At 43.6% G+C, this 15,213-nt stretch overlaps 1 pseudogene; it reads left to right on the top strand.

The window, feature by feature from the left end:
- Window positions 1-12,145: 12,145 nt before the first annotated feature.
- LOC123409499 lies at window positions 12,146-13,116 on the top strand (annotated as a pseudogene).
- The last annotated feature ends 2,097 nt before the right edge of the window (window positions 13,117-15,213 follow it).

The raw sequence follows: 15,213 nt of genomic DNA, 5'->3' as shown, positions 1-15,213 counted from the left end.
ATACGGCCGTTTCTTTGTTGAACTGGTCTCCAACCAAGAGTGTAGTTGGAATGACGCCGTACGAAGCATGGTATGGACACAAGCCCGCGGTCGATCATATTTGCACTTTCGGATGCGTGGCGCATGTGAAGACAGTGGCCGGGCATAGTAGCAAATTGGCGGATCGGAGTACTCCAACGATATTGGTTTGCCATAAAACGGGCATGAAGGCGTACCGTGCGTGCAACTCCTCGAACAACAAGGTGTTTGTGACGCGTGATGTGGTTTTTGAAGAAGCAAGGTCATGAAAATGAAACTCCACCGAGCCAGTATACCCGTCTTCCGATGAAATTTTCAACGTTGTTTACTATGATTACAAGCATGCAGACATTGGTGATCAATCGAATACATCGAGCGCCGTGATGAGTAACTTGAGCGACACAGCAAAAAACAATGGCGCGAGTACGCATGCGTTAGAAGCAGCAGCGGCCGACGTGCACGAAGCTGCGCACGGCACGCCGTGCGGTAACGCACGCAGCGCCCAATACAGTGGCTCAACTGATGGGCCTGAAGCTGGATAGAAGGGACGCAGCCCTCACGCTGCACCAGGAGGGACACAAGGCCGCGTGCATGGGGCTGATGGTTCTCTTGTACATGCACGAGATTCACCTCGCCAGAAATTGAAAGTGTGGCAACTTCACACAAAAATTCTTCGTCTTCGACGGAAGAAGAGACTAGGGAACGTCCGCCAACAACAGTACGTCTTCGACAAAGTTTGAAGAAGCAAACTGTAAGGAGTGTTGGCGTCGTGCTATGGATGAGGAGTTGGGATGGATTCGAGACAACAAAACATTGGAGCTCGTGGATCCTGCCAACGGCTATAAAATTATAGGGCTGAAGTGGATGTACAGAGTAAAAAAGGATGTCCATGAAAATCTTGTGAAGTATAAAGCAAGACTCATAGCTAAGGGATACGTGCAAGAGCAAGGTGTGGATTTCAAAGAAGTGTTTGCTCCTGTTACAAGGATGGAATCGCTGAGGCTAGTTATATCTCTCGCGGCTCAGGAATCTTGGAGGCTACATCACATGTCAGCCTGGACGGCACGAGCAAGCTTTTCGGCCCGCTCGTGGCCCGTTCAGGACCGGACCGTACGGTCCAGGCCCGACAATAAAACAGGCCGGTCCGGGCCCAAGAATCTAGACCGAAAATAGTTCGGTCCGGTCTGGTCTTTAACCGGGCCGAACGAGCGGACCGAAGCCCAACAATGTTGATCTGCTCGCTAACTCCACGCAGTCTCCCCTCGTTCGATTCCTCCTCCTCTGCTGAGTCTGCTCCTTGCTCGATTAGTCCTCTCCATTGCGACGGTGCCGGTGGCCACTCCCCTCACCGACGCGCGACGGCGACGACACCATCTCGTCCAAGCTGGTTCTCTGGTTCATCGCCGAGCGCCACGAAGGGCAGCCTGAGGTAACCTGCTTAGTTGATCTCCCCCGCCGCCTGCCCGCCGTCCTCCTCCCCGATGCCCGATGTCCTTGACCCCCGCCGTGGCCCGTGGCGCTGCGCCCATCACGCACGCCTCGCGCGGCACCGGGAGGAGGGGATCGAGCAGTAGTCTCCCTCCCTTACTGACTCTGAACGTGAACTCTGAACCTCCCTCTGAACCTAATCCTGGACTCTAAACCTGAACTCTGAACCTACAAAATCGAGCACTAGTCTCTCTCAGCTATCATTCAGTGCATAAAATTGCTAATTTACAGCTCTACTTGTTCTAAAAAGTTGGCAGCTCAACATATGCCTAAACACCAGCTAACTAGGACCTAAATTGCAGCTAAATAGAAGCTAAACAACTGCTGAAAGGAGTGTTGTAATCGGTCCTCACGGTCCTAAAAAGACTGACCGAGCCGGCTGACTTTCGGTCCGGTCCTGAAAATACAGACCGTTGGACAGCTCGGTCCGGTCCGGTCCGGACCACCGACGGCCGGTCCAAACGCCGGCTCAGACCGGGACCGGACCGGACCGTGTCCAGGCTGAATCACATGGATGTAAAATCCGAGTTTTTGAACGGGGAGTTAAAAGAAGAAATTTATGTCAAGCAACCACTGGGGTACATCAAAGAAGGAGAGAAACACAAGGTGCTGAAACTACACAAGGCATTGTACGGGTTATGTCAAGATCCTCGGGCATGGAACATCAAGCTTGACCGTACTAGTTTCTCTTGGTTTTGATATAAGTCCACTGGAAAACGCTATGTATAAGCGAGGCAAAGGCAAGGATCGTCTCTTAGCGAGCATCTATGTTGATGATCTTTTGATAATCGGAGAAGATGATGAGGAGATTGCTAGATTCAAGCTACAAATGAAGGAGCTATTCAAGATGAGTGATTTAGAGCTCACTACCTCGGGATTGAGGTATAGCAAAAGCCGGAGGGGATCACACTATGCCAGGAGGCATATGCAAAGAAGATTCTTGAAAGCTGTGGCATGGAGGACTGTAAACCAACTTTTTTTCGATGGAGTCGCCTTAAACTTAGCAAGAGAAGCAAAGCACGTGTGGTTGATGCAAAGGAGTATAGGAGTGTGGTCGGAAGCCTAAGGTATCTTGTGAATACATGACCAGACTTGGCCTATTCCGTTGGCATAGTGAGTCGCTTCATGGAAGCACCCACGAAGGAACATTGGGCGGCTGAGGATCATATACTCAGATACATCAAAGGGATAACAAACTTCGGATGTGTCTATTTGAGAAGGAAGAAGAAGAAGATGGTGGAGCTACTTGGCTATAGTGATAGTAACCTGACAGGAGATGTGGACGACCGTAAAAGTACCTCGGGAGTGGAATATTTATTGGGTGGGAGCATAATGAGTTGGTTATTACAAAAGCAGAAGGTGGTCGCACTATCATCCTGTGAAGCGGAGTATATTGCAGCTGCAACCACGGCGTGTCAAGGTGTGTTTCTAGAAAGGCTACTCGGTGACCTCACAGACAAGAAACCGAAATGAGTGGTGCTCTATGTTGACAACAAGTTTGCGATTGCTCAGTGTAAGAATCCAGTGCATCATGACAGGAGCAAGCACATTGATACGAGCTATCATTACATACGGCAATGCGTGGAAGAAGGCAAGATTGAAGTGAACTACGTTTGCACCGATGATCAGCTTGCAGATATCCTGACCAAGTCTTTGGGATGAGAGAAGTTCACGGAGATGCAAGGAAGGATCGGCATCCAAGCTGTGAAATAAGGACATCACGATTAGGGGTTGATTGTTGGAGTAATCCACGATTAAGAGTCATGTCCGGTATGGACTAGGAGCAGTCATCCAAGTAGGATTGGGTTAGCTAGCTTTTGTACTAGTATAAATATAGTTGTACCCTTTGTAATCAAGTCAGATCAAATCAATAAGAAATATTAACAGGACCGATACGGTCTTGTGGCAATATCTCTGCGACTCCACGTACTTTGGGTTTGATCACTCCACGTACTTTGGGTTTGATCAAAGCCTTGTGTATAGCTAGCAAGCTAGACTAGCTTTACGTCAGAGAAAATCCATCCAGCTGCATGGTGTTCCTACACTCGTGTATTGTGTCAACTGGCAGTTGCACGTGCACCGTCGGAAGTACTCGACGAGTCTGTCGTCAAGGTCGGATCTGGGCCACCAATCTGCAAGGATTGATAAGCCCCATCAACAAGATAAGGGACCATCACCTTAATCTGACCATCTTTTGTTTAGCCCGGTCAATCATGATCGCGAGCATATCCGCTACTAAATTGAATAGTAGTGAAGATATAGAGTCCCTTTGTCTTAATCCTTTCTTTGTTTCGAAATAGCGTCCTATATCATCATTGACCTTTACGACAACGCTACCCTAGAAACAAAACTATTGATCAAGGCACACCATTCTCGTGAGAATCCTTTCATTCTGAGAGCCTGTTGGAGGAACGACCAATTAACCTTATATAGGCTTTTTCAAAGTATATCTTCAAAATTATGCCATTGATTTTTTTAGTGTGCATCTCATGTATGGTTTCGTGTAAAACAACGACCTCGTCCAGGATATTCCTACTTTGCATAAAAGCACTTTGTGTAGGTTTAACCACATGATCAGCCACATAATTTAGCCTTATGATTGCAGTTTTCGTAAAGATTTTGAAACTAACCATGTATTGAAAAATATGAATTTACTTTCCTGAAAGATATATTTGTAACAATTCAAAAAACCTATTTCACTCCTTTCAAAAAATTGTTTCTCTCATTTCAAATGTTTGAATTTAAACATGTTTGAAATGTATTCAAGAGGGGTCTCATTCTAAAGGTCTCGATGCCAGGAGTTCAAATATACATATATTTTCAAAACAAAATTATGATTTAAAATATATGGTTAATTTAAACTAGCATAAATTGGATAAAAGTATGTTTGTTGTGTAGCAGTGTGGGGGAGAAGAGAGTAAATTTACTTAATTCTGCCATGCATGCAATTCAATGGGACCTACTTGTACGTTCTGGCAGAGAATACGAGTGGTGGGCTGCTATTTACACGGACTAGATCATAGATGGCGCGCGTTGCCGCGTCTATCAACTTTGGCAGTAGAATTATAAGAATCTACAACGTGATATTATTTTTTCATAAAATCCGACCATACATTTTCAAGGTAAAATGTAGAGGCTCCGATGGAATGTTCCGTTTTGCACATGGCAGCAGCAGGTGTCTGTGGGGAAGGGGAGGGTGATAGTTCAAGAGAATGAAATTATGGTACAAAGAACATACAAAGACATTTCATCAGGACAGCCGAAAGGGTATTGTTCATCTAGGGTATTACCATTTCGTGACAGAAATCGCCAACCATGAGCCTCAAGAAATGCTTCTGCCTATATCCATGTGATGCCAATAGAAATATGTTATATAATCATGGCTTCAAAACTTCCATCGACGACTGTCCTATTGTCGAATGACCAGGAATAACACAATGGCCATCATCCAGCTATGTACACCTCCGCATTAGCACCTTTGTCATCGGTTCCCAACACAAGATGCATGCACGTATGTTCTTTCTCAAGTTTAGTATCTACGGAGTACTCCCTCCGTTCCTAAATATAAGTCTTTTAAAGATTTCGCCAGGAGACTACATACGAAACAAAATGAGTGAATTTACACTCTAAAGTATATCTATATACATCCGTATGTAGTCCCATAGTGGAACCTCTAAAAAGGCTTATATTTAGGAACAGAGAGAGTATAATATATGTAGCTGAATTTCTATGCAGATATAGCTACCTTGATGTAAACAGTGTCCGTAGAGTAGAAAGGAGGTATGGACACTGATTGTTCACACAGGTTTGGTAATTTTGGTAAAAGAAATAGAGCCAACAATATTTACATCCACCATTTCAGCACAATACAAGATGTAAATGGGCATAGCTTCAACATTTCTGGAAAACATGAACGTACTCACTGCTCACGTGGAATGATAGGAAATAAAAATGTACTCCAGTGCAGCAAGTAGAACGGCTGCCCGAATGGTTTGTGTACACTTGTCTTCTCCCTGAAAAAGAACAGAAGATATCATCATCACTAGAAAGAGATATTACTGTCTGTTCACGCTGTTTCATCTTCTACCACATATGAAAGAACGGACAATTGAGGGTGGGTGGTATTTGAGAAAAATAAAATACAAAAAAGATACTGAATTAATTTTGGCAGTGCATCAACATGAGGATGATTGAGATGTAATCCCATAGAAATCCATAGTCAAAAAAGTTTATGAACAGTCCAACAATACACATGCTTCCGAAACTAAGAAAGAGAAACAATCAGCACGATAACAATTAAGCCTAAATTAATGCCAAACCCTATGTAAATTCTCATTGGTAGCAGAAACCTGAATACCTTGCACCACTTTATTTGATGCAATGTAGACACTTTCAACTCATTGACAAAATTTCTATTTCTCCAGTAGCTGTCCACTTTTTCATCATGAAAACACTATTTTGTAGCAGCAATAATACTGAACATATCCAAACAACAAAGATATATGAACACTTTTCAAACAGAAATCTCCTGTCTTCCCAACTCAACTAAATTTAGACATTTTGCAGAAAAAGTAGGGGGAAACATTGAGGTTCCAAGATGAAAATAATCTTAGCAGTGGCATAGTGCCTAAACAAGAATGTTTTTTTACAGAAAGTCTTGTCAATTTTACAATCATCTAACACAATACAACAAAAGATTCAGTTGGAGGGGAACCTTGGAGAGATAGGAATCTTAGAAACCTAGACTTTTGGACAAGGAATAGGATGATGGAGGAATACTTATAGCAAAGAACCAAGCAGTCATTGTCGTCGCTGATGCAGGTGTCACTGGCGATCAGTCGGTTATTATGAGCCTAAAATATGAAGATGTAGTAGTGTGTGTTATTATGAGCAGTCGGTTTCAACCTCACATGGATGTATCTATTTGATGTCAGATAAATCAAAGAAAGATGTCCAATACTGGAGCATGTTTTTTCAGAACAAACAGAAAGTAAAGTATGCGCTTCAGGCGATCTATAGATTTAGCAATTTAATGATCTACTAATAGAAAGACGAGAAGCCTCTCTTATCTTTGCAAACAGCAGACGCTTCTTTCAGAGTCAAATAGGAAGATGTAGTAATATGTGTTAATATCATCAGTATGTTCCAACTTCACATGGATGCACATATTTCATGTCTGATAAATGAAAGAAAATGTCTAAAACTAGAGCCGTTTTTTCATTTCAGAACAAATAGAACGTAAGCTATTGCACTTCAGTATCCTGCGTGCCACCATAAACATGATCTTAAACTGCAGCAAGTTTATGCTCTAACTCTAAGGATGTAGAGAGTAGAAAGACCAGAAGGCTCTTACCTTTGTCAAGAGCCAATACTTCGGCAGAGAAGCAGACACAATGGCAAGGATGCCCAAGCCCAGAGCAAAAGGGCATACATATATGCAGATGCGCAACATACCGGCTGACACTTGTGGGTCTTGTTCTTGCAGTGCCATTATAACGGAATTTGTAGCAGCAAACAATCAACAAAATTCAGAGAGGCACATAACGGAATTCTAATATACTGAATTTGTAGCAGCAAGCAAGAACTCAATAAAATTCAGAGAGGCACATAACGGAATTCTAATATACCGAATTTGCAGCAGCAAGCAAGAACTCAACAAAATTTAGAGAGGCACATAACAGTATTCTAGCAGCATGACAGTAGCAGCAACTGAATTTGTAGCAGCAAGCAAGCAAGCACTTAAACAAAATTCAGACAGACATGTAGCAAACTTCTGCAACTGTATTTTAAGCATCAAGCAAGTAAGCAAATCAGTTGGTGAGCAATGCGATGTCTATCCCATTCAGAAGTCAGAAGCAGAGCAGGTATGTTGTCTGACAGCAGTAGCAGCACTGAACAAAATAAATTCTAATGACAGGCATGTAACCAATTTTGATAACTTCTGCAACCAATTTCTGATGACAGCGCTGAGGGAGTGGCCCGTGAAGGTGAGCGTGTAGTCGGGGTACCGGTCGAGGAGGTCCCGGAGCAGGTCGCACTCCTTGTCGAGCACCCAGCCGGCGGCCCGGAGGAGGCCGTTGTGGACGTAGCCGTCGTCGAAGCGGCACTTGCCGAGGCGGTTGTCGAGGAGCAGCGCGTAGTCGGACTCGCCGCCGAGGTTGAGGCCCTGAAGCGGCCGAGGTCGAGGAGCAGCGCGTAGTATAAATATAGTTGTACCCTTTGTAATCAAGTCAGATCAAATCAATAAGAAATATTAACAGGACCGATACGGTCTTGTGGCAATATCTCTGCGACTCCACGTACTTTGGGTTTGATCACTCCACGTACTTTGGGTTTGATCAAAGCCTTGTGTATAGCTAGCAAGCTAGACTAGCTTTACGTCAGAGAAAATCCATCCAGCTGCATGGTGTTCCTACACTCGTGTATTGTGTCAACTGGCAGTTGCACGTGCACCGTCGGAAGTACTCGACGAGTCTGTCGTCAAGGTCGGATCTGGGCCACCAATCTGCAAGGATTGATAAGCCCCATCAACAAGATAAGGGACCATCACCTTAATCTGACCATCTTTTGTTTAGCCCGGTCAATCATGATCGCGAGCATATCCGCTACTAAATTGAATAGTAGTGAAGATATAGAGTCCCTTTGTCTTAATCCTTTCTTTGTTTCGAAATAGCGTCCTATATCATCATTGACCTTTACGACAACGCTACCCTAGAAACAAAACTATTGATCAAGGCACACCATTCTCGTGAGAATCCTTTCATTCTGAGAGCCTGTTGGAGGAACGACCAATTAACCTTATATAGGCTTTTTCAAAGTATATCTTCAAAATTATGCCATTGATTTTTTTAGTGTGCATCTCATGTATGGTTTCGTGTAAAACAACGACCTCGTCCAGGATATTCCTACTTTGCATAAAAGCACTTTGTGTAGGTTTAACCACATGATCAGCCACATAATTTAGCCTTATGATTGCAGTTTTCGTAAAGATTTTGAAACTAACCATGTATTGAAAAATATGAATTTACTTTCCTGAAAGATATATTTGTAACAATTCAAAAAACCTATTTCACTCCTTTCAAAAAATTGTTTCTCTCATTTCAAATGTTTGAATTTAAACATGTTTGAAATGTATTCAAGAGGGGTCTCATTCTAAAGGTCTCGATGCCAGGAGTTCAAATATACATATATTTTCAAAACAAAATTATGATTTAAAATATATGGTTAATTTAAACTAGCATAAATTGGATAAAAGTATGTTTGTTGTGTAGCAGTGTGGGGGAGAAGAGAGTAAATTTACTTAATTCTGCCATGCATGCAATTCAATGGGACCTACTTGTACGTTCTGGCAGAGAATACGAGTGGTGGGCTGCTATTTACACGGACTAGATCATAGATGGCGCGCGTTGCCGCGTCTATCAACTTTGGCAGTAGAATTATAAGAATCTACAACGTGATATTATTTTTTCATAAAATCCGACCATACATTTTCAAGGTAAAATGTAGAGGCTCCGATGGAATGTTCCGTTTTGCACATGGCAGCAGCAGGTGTCTGTGGGGAAGGGGAGGGTGATAGTTCAAGAGAATGAAATTATGGTACAAAGAACATACATATTTACGCACCACTTTATATAATCTTGGATAGTCTACAAAAATTCTCAGTTAGCCAGTTTTAAAACTTGAAAGGGCTATGTAACATCATTCCTAAACTGTGAACTTGAAAGAAAAAAAAAGATTGGGACAGTTTCTTCAAAGTAGGTTGATGGAGAATGAGCAGCAAAGAAATAACTACGGCATATAGACGTGCAGTGCAACTCTCACTTTGATAGATAATATATTGGGTTGCTTTGTGATGAAAGTTAATAAATAAACAAAAGTACAACTTCTAACCCTTTTTTTTTCGAGAGTACGTCAATAGCGTACACTTGCATGCACTGAATCCATTGTAAAAAAGGCCAGCAATGGAATCCAACAAAACTACATGAGCAAGCTTTGTAGCCCTGGAACTATTTTCCCTGGTTTTGTTGCTGGAATATGCTAGGTGTATGGTGCTGGAACGGTTTTTGATTACTTCACGAAATAGCTGATTCTGTTTATTTCATTGCTAGGAAACTTACAATTAATAAGGCTCATTTGCTGCACCTCACACATAGTGAATTTTCGTAGAAATATTTGATGGAAGCTACATATTTAGATCTGATCTGGACGTTTTCTCTAAATATGTTGCAGAAGCTGCATATTTGGATATGACCTGGTTGTCTTCTCTAAATATGTTGAAGCAAGCCAGGAGTTTCTCGTTTAGTTTTAAGCTGCACTCGGAGTTTGGCAAACACTTTCTAGTGTACGATTTGTTTCATCCCAAAGAGATTCTGCATATTTGCCAAATAAATTGGGCCGAAAAAACAACTTATGGAGAGAAGAGCATAAGATGTACCTGACGCATATATAAAAGGAAGGAGCACAATTAATCAGCAGGAAACATGCATGCTAATCCATCCAGGAGCTTTGGGTGAACCTCGCATATGGATGTTGCAGTCGAATTGAAGAGTGGTCGGCCTCTGCTTTTCCAGCCTGAAGGAGAACAAAAATTTATATATTATAAACTTTCTCATGAATGAAGAGGCAGAAGCCAACCATATCATGCAAGTCGTGGAATCAAGAGAAGGGCTGCCTCAACAAGTAGGAGCAACATCAATTTATACACTGGATTAAATATGTGCGCGGAAAGGTTGATGGATTAGTCTGCTCATCAAGGGCCAATATAATGCTTCAACCCACCAAGATACTACTAAATACACTGGATTAAGCATGCGCAGGGGAAGATCAATAGATTAGTCTGTTCATCACTGGCCACTGTAATGTATCAACCCATGGAGATACTGAATGACGAGAAGGTGGTGACCTTGATGCAATCTACAAAGGGAAACTGCACGAGTTAGCAGATCGAATATATAGTACCCGCACACTCGGCCGCGGAGCTTTCAGTAGGTTAGATCAGGCAGAAGCTAGATCGAATGGGCGCCGTGAGTACGCGGCGACGGAAGTGGCGCCGCCGCATGAACTCGACTGGATCGGCCTAGCATCATAGAAAAGCTACAAACCTTGGGAGTTGGGAGTCGTAGGCGGCGACGGCGGCGACGACATATGAGGGTTTCCGGTGGAGAGAGACAACAGGTCGGGGACAGGGAGGGGATCGAGTGGTGCAACTGACCAGCCGATGAGCCGGAGTAGGTGCTGCCGCATGAGGTCGGGGTCGTAGGATTACATGGGCTTCTTGTATGGGTTCGGTCCAACAAATGAGAAGGCTGCGATTCGGCCCCCGGAGTAGATGCTCACATGACAGCCAACCCACTTAGCGGCCAATCACGAGATTACTCTGCAATCAGACGGCCAGAGACAGCGGTAACTAAAATCTGACGGTCAAAATTGTCAAGTGCGTGAGAGGCCAGGGATTAGGTTCCATTTTACTGTCCTTAATGGAGCCCACTTATGCAGAGATCATAAAGCATGTGAATGGTGGATGCTATGCCGGTACATAGGCCCTGTTTGTTTCAGAAGTTCCGGGACTTTTTTTAGTCCCAACTTAAAAGTCCCTAGTCCCTACCCGTTTGTTTCCAGGGACTAAATAGGGACTAGAAGTCATTAAATGACATGTAAAAAGACCATGTTACCCTTAGTAGTGTAGTAGTAGTTATTAAATGATATGCTAAAAGTGGGGGCATTGTTGAAAAAAGTGTCAAAAAGTCCCAAAAAGACCCTCCCATAGGGACTTCTCCAAATAGTCCCAAATACCCTCTTCTAGTCCCTAAAAGTCCCTCCCGTTTGTTTCACATGGGACTTTTGGGGACTTTTTTTAGTCCCTACACCAAAAAGTCCCTGGAAACAAACACCCCCATACTGTCACCGGTAAAAGAGACTTTGCGGTGTCCTCCCTCGTTTACCCCCTCGCTCGAGGGTAGCTCCAGCCGCTGCTAGGGTTCCTGGCCCCGTCGCCCCTCCTCCATCTACGACCTTCATCCTCGTCGGAGACCTTCCCGAGCAAGCGAAGCCGGTCCCGACACGCTCATCCCGCCAGTAGAATCAATGCTCTGCGCCACCTCCTCCGACACCCATCGCATCGGTCGCCCAGGTCCTCCGCCGCGCCCTGGTGGTCATCAACCGCTTTGTATGGTGGCCCTGAGGTCCTGTGCCACTGGCTCAGACCGCCGTCTGCGCCTCCTCCTCCGACCCCCATATGGCCATCCCCTGAGGTCCCCTGCCCTACCAGCTCCGACCACTCTCCTCGCTATCCTTCGTAGACCCCGATGAGCTCATCTAGCCGATGGCTCCTGCCCTTTGACCTCTACCTCGGTGAGCTCTCTTTTTACTAATGCGCCGGCGGTTCTTCTCTGTACATGGAACATTGGATGGATATATGGATGTAGATCATTTTCCTGGTTGATGGATGCATGATGTTACTTTATTTGTAGATGGATGGATGAATGGTGCACGTATGTAAAAAAACCTTGGATCTTTGAATGCTCATGGTACTGTGTGTGTAGACGATTTGTTAAAAAATAATTCTTATTGTTATTTCTCGATGCTACTTTTGAGTAGTTCTGTTTTGGTATTGTTATGTGCTAATGGATAGAGGTTGTAGATGGAAAAAGGTAAGAAAGTCAAGCCACCTAAAGTAAATAGGACACTGCGGAGCATACCATTTGTATGGATGTGTGTGTAGAGGAGGTGCAAGCTAGTAACCATGGTGGCACCACTTTGACCGATATAGGAAAAGCTAATTCGGTTAGAAAGTACAATGAGCGCTCAAAGATAAACTTTTCTTCCGACCATTTGAAAAATAGATGGGACATATGTAGATTAGACTACATTTTGAGAAAGACATTGACTCAAAAAGCGTGTGAAATTGGTAGAGATGAATATACGAGACCATTGTAACTTTAGATGAGTGGTGGGCATTGGAGATAAAGGTATGTTGTTGACAGGTCAGTTATTCAACGAATGAGTGACACTCTTGTTTCATTACTCAGCCGTGAGTTTTGGCATTTGTTGGCAGGAAATCCGGTGGCTGCCAAGTTCCGGTATGCTCCACTAGTAGAGGAGGAAAAAATGAGAGAGGTGTTTGATGCTTGTTGTCTTACAAATGAGCATGCTAGGGTGCCAATTCCCACATATCAAAGTGGTTCATCTCGCTTCAAAATAGATGATGATTCAGATTGTGAAAGTGAAGATGTCAAAGCTACACCTCTCATGAACCGTGCCAAGAGTGGGAAGAAGATGCCATGTTCTTATTCGCCACGTCCTGGGATGAATGAGAAATGGTGAAATGAAACTGTTAAAACTGATACACTTGTGCATACGGTTGACCTGTTTGGTGCAAGGAAGAAGAGAAAGGGGAATATAGGAGAGGATACAACAAGAAAGGAGACTTGAGACATGATGGACATGGTCATTGCAGATGGTGCTAAACCTAGGAGTGATGTGCATTTCTATGCTTCCGATCTTATGTTGGAAAAGAAATATCGTGGTATTTTCGTGACATTCAAGGATCACGAACCTAGTGCAAGGCTTCGATGGATAGAGAGGATATGGGAGCTCACCAACAATAAATAGAACCCAACTATTTGCTTTGAACTTGTAAAGTTGTGAACCTATATGTATCATTTGGTTCCAACTATTGTGTTGTATACTGTAATGTTTAGAACATAATTATATTCTTTGAAATTGTGGTGCATCGTGTTAAACTATTCTTGGTAATTTTGTATGTTGTTGCTAAACTCCCATGTGTATGTTTATGTCGTAGATGGACATTTAAGATGAATCAGATGAGGAATGGGATTGGGGCATGTTTGCATGTGCTAAGGAAATGGAGTCATCATGTTAGAGATTGCCATATGCACCAAGAAAGTTGCACCTTGTTACATGCCTACGATGGGTGAAAGAGAAGGAGCAAGATGCAAAGGCTTTTTACTCTGTGTTAAGAATGGGGAGGTCGATGTTTTAATCATTGCATGAATTCTTGGTTCAGAAGTACGGGCTCAAGTGAACTTGCAACATATCATTGAAAGAAGCATTTGCACAATTTTGATGGACTTTGTGGACGTGCCAAACCACTGATAATATAGCAGATTGGTTTGGACATAGCCGTCTTTCATTAACTTTTTATGAGGTTTTGGAGTGTGCATAGACCGCGTGGCCGGTCATTTCATTGGGCCTATTGATCCATTTTTCTCCGAACCACATCCCATACTAAGAAAAACAAAGTTCTGGCCTCATTTCAAAAATGCTATTGGAGGCATAGATGGAACACACATTGAAGTGATTGTCCAGAAGGAGTTGGAGCCACTACACATAAGTAGGAAAGGGGTTACAAGTGAAAATCTCATAGTAGTATGTCTGTGATTTCGATATGAGGTTCACTTTTTTTGTTCCTGGATGTCCCGGATCTGTGCGTGACACACGTGAATGGAGCGATGTTATAGTTTGTTATGATCATTTTCCACACCTAGCCACATGTAGTCTCTTGTATGTATGCATTTTCTTATGTACATGATAGTACGTTCTAAATTTCTAATGTCTTCTAATGTCTTACTACAAATAAACATTACCTTGTGGACTCCGGATATTCATACAGGGTTGGATATCTATCACCATACAAAAGGGCAACGATATAATGTACCAAAATTTCAACAACGCCCACCCATTTGTAGATATGAGACATTCAACCATCGCCATTCTTCTTTGCGAAATGTCATCTAAGTTCATTCGGTGTTCTCAAAATGAAATGGCGAATTCTCGAAGGCATACCATGATACAAACCGGAGACTGAAAATATGATCATCACTGCATGCATGTGTCTTCATAACTTCATTTGTGATAGCAAATTGCATGATGAGCATTTTGACAGGTTTCGCAATGATGCGCACGTGCAACCGACATTGTCGTTTACAAACGCCAAAGTTCTACCACGAGAAGATGATGGTACCATGTCCGCAACACGTTAGGATATTGCTACCAATCTTCTACCACTAGTAAAAACAGGGCTATCGTTCGGCCCTAGCCAGCCCATTAGTCTCGGTTCTTGAAGAACCGGGACCAATGGGGGGTATTAGACCCGGTTCGTGAGCCCAGGGGGCCGGCCGAGGCCTCGTGGGCATTGGTCCCGGTTCGTGTAGAACCATTTGTCCCTGTTCGAGCCACGAACCGGGACCAATGGTCCTCGCTGCTGGCCCACAACCATTGGTCCCGGTTCATGCCACGAACCGGGACAAATAAGTTGCCTATATATACCCATCGCCGCAGCAGAGCACTCTGTTTTTTTGGCCGGCGAGGGGAGGGCATTTTGGTGCTCTAGTTCACCTCCTATGCACATGAGGTGTTCGATGAAATGCTCGAACCACACTAGTTAAGCTTTCTCCTCTCGAAGCTCGACCTAGGAGCTTCATTTTTCCCGAGATTTGTCTAGATTTAGGGGTCCGTCATGCCCCGTCCCCGTTTTCACCGCCGTTGATCGCCCGCGCCGATCTCGTCGCCGGCACCACCGTGGTAAGCCTCTTGTTCTTATCTTCTTTATGATACTTGTCTGATTTTCTTACTTTAGATAGCACTACAAGAAATAAGGTCAATTATGACTCCCTATATTGGTCATTGATTTGTCATTGTTGTCGCTTATTGACTTTTTTTGACCAAATTTACAACGTCAACAGTTGG

The sequence above is a fragment of the Hordeum vulgare genome, chromosome 7H, assembly GCF_904849725.1.
Source record: "Hordeum vulgare subsp. vulgare chromosome 7H, MorexV3_pseudomolecules_assembly, whole genome shotgun sequence".
In the NCBI taxonomy this organism is placed as follows: domain Eukaryota; kingdom Viridiplantae; phylum Streptophyta; class Magnoliopsida; order Poales; family Poaceae; genus Hordeum; species Hordeum vulgare.
This window is presented reverse-complemented; position numbering and strand designations above follow the sequence as displayed.